We start from the raw sequence: 7021 nt of genomic DNA on the forward strand, positions 1-7021 counted from the left end.
GATGTTAAGTTAAACACAAAGGATGTTTGTGTGTGTGTGTATGTACGTGTGTGTGCGTATCTGGAATGTCACGAGTCTATAAAAGTCACGGGGAGTCCACGCTGAAATGGGGGTTTTAGAGGGGATTCTCCAAAACAGGGTTCCCTATGTGACTCAAATGTCCCTCTGGGGAGCCACAAAGATGCAATTTTGACCGTTCAAGCAGACTTAGAGGCGCCATGAACAAACTCGTTGTCTAAGGAGACAACGAAGGATGTGTTTGGAGATCAGGATTTACTAATTTGAACAGCATGTGACCGCATGTCATAGTCATTGTCGTTACATTATGTTAGATGAACATTTTGCTAATTTAGGCTAATAGAAACAAATAAATCCAACTCAACACTTGTGGGAGAGTGGAGCAAGTGACTTTTAAATTATCTTCTCCCAAATTTGGTTGGAGAGGATAATCTCAGAGAACATTTGTTATCTTGTTTTTCCTCTAGTGTGGTAAATCACATGGCTGGTTTTAGAGTACTGGACTGCTTGTTTCCATTTCATTAAAATAGCTTAATGCATAGCCTATCAAGGTTGAGTCTATCCAAAATTACAGTCAATATTCCATTTAAATTTACAATATAACAAAAAAAAAAATTACAACTGGCCTGTTGGAGTAGCTTATGCTTTTACATTTACGTGCAAAAAGGGCAGATTAGGTAACCTAGTCTTATTATTTTTTTATTTCATAAATTAATCAGATGATTTAGATTAATTCACAAATAACACACACGTTAATGCCGTGGACAAAAAATAAACGGGTGCCAGATAGTAACCTTTCACATTGCCTTTTAAGTCTAGTAATTTACATAATCATATCGCAGACGCTTTTGTCCAAAGCGGCTTTAAAAAGTGAGGAAAACAACGAAACTGTTCATCGTAATAAAGAGAAAATAATACACAGAAACAAAGTTTCAACAGTTTTTAGAAAAACACACACATAGTGTGAGCAATGTTCTTATTAAGTGTTTACGCGTTTGTCACAGAAACGATAAATAATTAATCATAATCATGACAAATATTAGAGAAAAATACAATATTATGTATGCCAGCATATTGCCTATCAAAACAAAACAACCCATTTGACGCTGCAGCGAAGCCCCGCCCACTAAATATAGCGAGGTGGAGCTGGAGCTCCAGAAAAGGGGGAGCTCGAGCTCTAACTCCTCCCATTTGGCTCTGCATCGAGCACCATCTCGATATATTAGGAATCCACTGATAGACGCCTGCTTTTAAACGTTCCCGTGTGCGAGCGCTCGGTGAAGAGCGTCAAAGATGTCTCTTTAGCCTATCACAGACATGTTGAGTGTGTCAACACAATGGCCAATCAGAGCTGTTTAAGAATCCGCTCAACAGCGCTCAAAATGCTAGAGGGAAATGCTGGTACCGAAGTCGGTACTTTTTGACAACTCTGTTCAGAAATAAAGTGGGCCCGAAAAGCTCCATTGTAATAGTTGTATATTTTAGTTGTTTTAAAATATTTAGTTCCACTTTCACTTTAACTGTTATGATGATGATGATGATGATGATAACATAATGATAATATAATTTGTAATGGTATAAAAAAGAAAAAAGAAAAACTCCTTTTAGGACAGTTTGAGAAAAGGTTAAAGGTCATCATAGGGTTACGTCTCATCTGATGGGTTATTGGGGTCAAACTGGGATTTTAAGAGGTGGTTTGTTTTAGCTTGTTCTGCTGTTAAAATAGAGGGAGAAAGTGAATCAATGGTCAAATGTGGTGAAACAGCGACAAAGACCCGGAGTTTTGCCCTGTAGCGGTAATTAGCGGCGTGACAGATGGCTTCTGTTTTGAACGGAGTAACATACACATGCAGGGCTCCAGACTAACTTTTTTTATTAGGAGCGCTGCAGCCCCTGACTTAAAATTTTAGGAGCGCAAGCAGAAAATTTAGGGGCACACCTTAAATCACCTTACAATGCAATTATTCACATTTCCCCCCAAAATAACTGTATTACTGACAAGTGCGTTGAGAGCATATATGAAATAATATTTGAGAGCAGCAGCACTAAGTTCTACAGAAAGTATTTGGTAGCACTGTGGGATGACACAGCACTGAGCTTAATTTGAGGTGTATAGATAAAGTTAACTTTAATTATTATCATTCATAATGTCTTAATATTAATTCAAAAGCAAAATGAGTGACAAAATAGCTATTAGGGAGTGAAAATAGCCAATAAGCGTCCTCTGCAGCTATGTTTACAATGGTAATTTAATATTTTTTTCTTTTCTTTTTTTAAATAAGTGTGAGTTTTCCTACTTCTTGAAACTTTTAGTTTTATAAATAGGGACAATCTTTAAAGGATGAACAAAAAATGTTTTGGTCAACACATTAAAAATAACATTTAAATATGATATTATAGTTTTGAAGTGCTGGAAAAAGATGTGTAGGCTACTGTTATAACCATAATATACCATAGTTACAGTAAGTGGTGTTACTACATTAAATCCATGGTGAATGTTGCTGATCTGTGGACCTAAAGCCTTCTATAACTTGTTCGTTCATGGCACGATGTTTCTCCTGGTTTCTACGTCAGCGCGGTTTGATCTGATATGGTTTATAACAGAATTCTGCGTCGAATCTGAATGTTTCTTACTGGATCTCGCAGCGATGTTATTAATTCTGTCACGAACTCAGTGGATTTCTTCACTGGATCTCCACGATGTAACGGTGTCGCGTGATCGAGATCCGCCCGCGACTGGCGAGAGAAGCTCTGCGCTGTCTATTATTGGTTCGAACTATTAAACGTCTGTGAAGCAGAAATGAGTAGCGCAGTTTTTTCCGCTTTCATTTTGTTTTGATTTATTAACATGTCACGGCATACTCTATGCTTGAGGCTGAGATTGTGTCTAACTAGCGTTTTGTGTTTAAACTGCGAAGTGCCTGCACTGTCTGCAAACTTCGTTTTCCCTCTCAGTTCTGGGGTAGCGACTGCAACATTCGCAGCTCATGGAGTTCGTCACCTTACAGTACCTCAACCAGCTGAATTCTCTCAGCCAGTCTTCCCGAAAATGGTGCTTTCAGGCCTTTATCATCATCCGACTGTGTCTGTCCGTGACATTGATATTTGTCTCCGTCTCCTTCCCACGGACGTTTACGCGCGCTCGATTATCTCTAGGACCCTCCCCCTCCACACATTAGCCAGTTACAGTGGCCATTCCCTATTCTTCTCACACTCATGGGCCTGCCACACATAGAGTGCCGAAGTAATGACGTCACTTTGTAGGCCAACCCGGAAGTTAGCGGCGCATGGGTTCCCTCGATCAAAAAGCAATGCATTTTCCCCATAGACTTTTGGAAAATCGCAAAAAATAAGATCTGTGTTCAACAAAGAGTTGGGACCCTTACACGTTTTGTCTATCAAGATAATCTTTACAAGTTAATCCAAAATGTATACATTTTGAAGCCTAAATAAAGCCGTCGGATATAAAATGCTAACGGTAGGCTATCAACGGACTACAGCACACCATGGACGCGGATCAACGTCATCATCAAGCTTCCTCAAACTCACTCGCTCGCTCATTATGGTCTGCGCTGTGTATGAACCTATGTTTTACAGTCTACACTGTAAAAACTAAAGGAGCCTCAAATATCCTGTCGGATACTCAAGGAACTTCAAAATGTAATTTAAGTGCCTCAAAGCTCTTTCTCCTATAGTAGGGTTACTGGAGGAGCATTGACAATCTTTGAGGTTCTTGCTGGAACTTATGGGATCCTTTAAGCACTTTGTATTTAGTTCAGAGGTTCTGGAGTCACCTTTTCATTACCATGAGACCTCGAAGTGCTTTGGGGGAAAATAGAGGAACTTGAATGCAATAAAAGGGTTATTGGAAGATCTTTTAACATTTAAGTGGTTCCTGGAAGATCTCTTATGTTAAAGCCAGCATCTGGAGGAACCCAATGGTTCTGTGAGGCCAGAATGAGAATATTATTATCCTATTATTATTATTATAGGCTACTTAAGTTTGATTCAGTATACATACCCAGGTGTAAAAGACGTACTATTAAAAATGTACTTGAGTGTGTTTTTAGTAGGCCTACAATACAAATATACTTGAATGCATTTTTAATACATTTAACAGTAGCCTACGTCTTTTTCACCTGGGTAGCTTACATTTATTTATTATTGAATAAATAATAGTAATAAAATAATAATTTTTACCTACTTCTTCATAAATTATTATTTGAAGAAGAAGAACCAGGAGGAGAAACGTTTTATTCTGTCACGAAACTGCTGCTAATCCTCTGCTGTCGTCGCTTCAGTGATCCTCGCGCTGCTCGCGCGCAACAAAGCTCAGCTGATCGACGTCATCATCGGGTAACGGCTCCTCTCATCAAAGCTTCCGCCTTTTGTTCGGCTCTCCGTTACAAGGTTTGTAAACTCGCCAAATAAATATAAATACAGAGTCTACTCACTATATATTCAAACACACATATATATAAACTAAATTTATTATACATTACTACTTTTTTACAGTGTTTACCACTCGTTTATTGCACAGTAACTGGTATGAAGGTTTTAGCCGCGATGCATAACTACGTTGATCTAACGTAAGTTAATGAACAAATGGAAATTATTGACTTATTGTCTTAGATTGATTTAGTCATTCAATTCAACATATTCTGTAAAACTGTGTCTTCAAATTGCTTATATAGCCTAACTAATTTAGCTGATTCCTGCTGTCGTCATTGGCGTTTGTTATGAATAACAAAAGCAGGTTAATATAGTTTGGTCTGCTTTTGTTTAGCCTAACTTTACTTACTACAGGTGCCCTCATTCTCTCAAATACCATTTTAAAGCCATTTACTGGTCAATAAATATTATGTTGTGAATAATCTGTTTTGTTCTTTTGTTTCCCCAGAACAACCAGTACATTTCTAAAATAATCTGAACATTTCAGAGGCAACATTGAATTACAGTAAGTTACCTATACACCACATGCACGTACTTTATTACTATGAACTTTCTCTGTGTGAAATTGTATTGTTTGACTGTGAACTTTTTTTAATCAATTATTCTCTGAAAATCTTCCCTCATGCTCCAAATCTCATTCATGTTACTCAGAAAAAAAAAATATCACAGGTTTGGAGCTAATAATGCTATGCATTTTTTTATAGGCTATACCTTAATCATATGCATTTGAATAGAAGACATTTGAACCCTGAATTATAACTTCAAGTTTAGTCTTTTTCGACAAAAAAAAAAAAAAAGGAAAAAGCTATTATATGGCTTCAGAAGACTTACTGATTATTTTTAGGATCTTTTCTGGGACATTTTTGGAGCTTAACCATTTTTACATAAATTGTTGCATTGAATTGAACTAGACAAGTGTACATAAGAATAGTTTGAATGAATTACAAAAAAAAATTATGCTTGCGTTTCATGCAGTGATATTGAATGGTGACGGGTTGTATTATGCCTGAGATCTGCTTTCGGGTTCCACAGACAGAAAGTCAAACAGGTTTGGAACGTCACAAGGCTGAGGAAATTATTTAATAACTTTAATAACCTTACTAACAGTAAATTTTATACTTTGCAGGGATCTCGGTAAGCTGAAATACAAGTTTGATCAAGAATAAAAATCCTCCTGTAGACCTGAAAATCACTGAAGTGCCTGGACCATCCACCAGAAAAGAGGGCAAAACAAACAGAAAATGAAGCTGATGCACCTTTTCACTTTTCTAACTCGTTAAGTACCTCACGTGTCCCTTGTGAAGATTTTATAATTGACTGCATTTTATGTTGCAGCGAGTAAAGGTGCATCACATTTGTGAATTTTGTGAAATTACACAGGCAAAAAGGTCCATTGACCATTGTCAGCAGTGTAGCGATGTAATGTATGAAACACCACACAAAATTGTCGATCGTGTGGATTCTTATTGAAATGACTGAATTCACCAGTGAACATTCACAGAACAACAGATCATTTTACTGCACCTTAACTCTGTTAAAATGGAAAATGTTTTCTGCTTGTTGTGACATAAGGAATACTGTTTCCGGGTCGAAGCCTCTACTTCTACTTCCTCTATCTTGTTTCTAGATATTGAGAATACTCAACAACCATTTATGGGAACTGTTGATTCAAGTCTCACATTTAAGCTTTTCAAAAGCCATAGTGTACATAACAGTCTCCAGTCTCACGGCATCCCAGACTTCAGCATTTTATGATTCAAAATAGCTGAATAACTAAACCATCTGAGATTTTGGAATAGAGATAAAGGTTAGGATCCTAATTTTCAGGAATATTACAGCACAATGAGTGTATATTAGCACTGTTTGTTGTTTGTTTTTGGCATCTGATAGAGCTTTTGGACTTGGAAACAGTGACGTCAGACTTAACAAGCGGACTGAAACACATGTTTTAAAATTAAGTGAAGATGGACATTTTTAATTAGTCAAAATTGTAAATTTTTTACATTGATTTATTACATGGAACGTGTTTTCCATGCATTTTGTTGAGATGTCTTTTCTTGTGTAGCCTATTGTATACACATGGTTGATTATTCATGTTACTTATGTATTATACAATTTTTGTGTGTGTGTGTGTATTCATTGATATTAATCTATTACTAGCTTTTTTTTCAAGTGCATGGAAGTGTATGTATTAAAATGGATCTAAAATATGTAATAAACAATTCTTATTTTGTATTTGGTTCAGTTTGTTTATTATAATATAAGTTAATGGTGGTAACCATAGTAACAACATGAAATTAATTTAATACAAATAAAATAAAATTGAAATTTGGTTCCTGGAGGCACCCACAGTGGTTCCACACAGTGCCTTATATAAGAGTTCCTCAGGAAACCTGTGTGGTTCCTCAGAGAACCGCCCCTTTTTAAAGGGTGCCTAGAGGATCTACAGATGGTTCCGCCGGTGTGGCAAAGTGAAGAACCCCAAAAGGTTCCTCCAGGCACCTTTTATTTTTACAGTGTATGCTCTATGGTATGAACACTTATCCAATTT

At 36.9% G+C, this 7021-nt stretch overlaps 1 long non-coding RNA gene across 1 annotated transcript; it reads left to right on the forward strand.

Annotated features, from left to right (window-relative positions):
• The first annotated feature begins 3621 nt into the window (after nucleotides 1-3621).
• On the forward strand, nucleotides 3622-6686 carry LOC309508689. The gene is made up of 4 exons (XR_014209675.1): nucleotides 3622-4428; nucleotides 4919-4975; nucleotides 5446-5518; nucleotides 5597-6686. It is a non-coding gene; the product is annotated as an uncharacterized lncRNA (long non-coding RNA).
• Nucleotides 6687-7021: the final 335 nt, after the last annotated feature.

This window comes from Leuciscus leuciscus (assembly GCF_965113295.1).
Source record: "Leuciscus leuciscus genome assembly, chromosome: 10".
In the NCBI taxonomy this organism is placed as follows: Eukaryota; Metazoa; Chordata; class Actinopteri; order Cypriniformes; family Leuciscidae; genus Leuciscus; species Leuciscus leuciscus.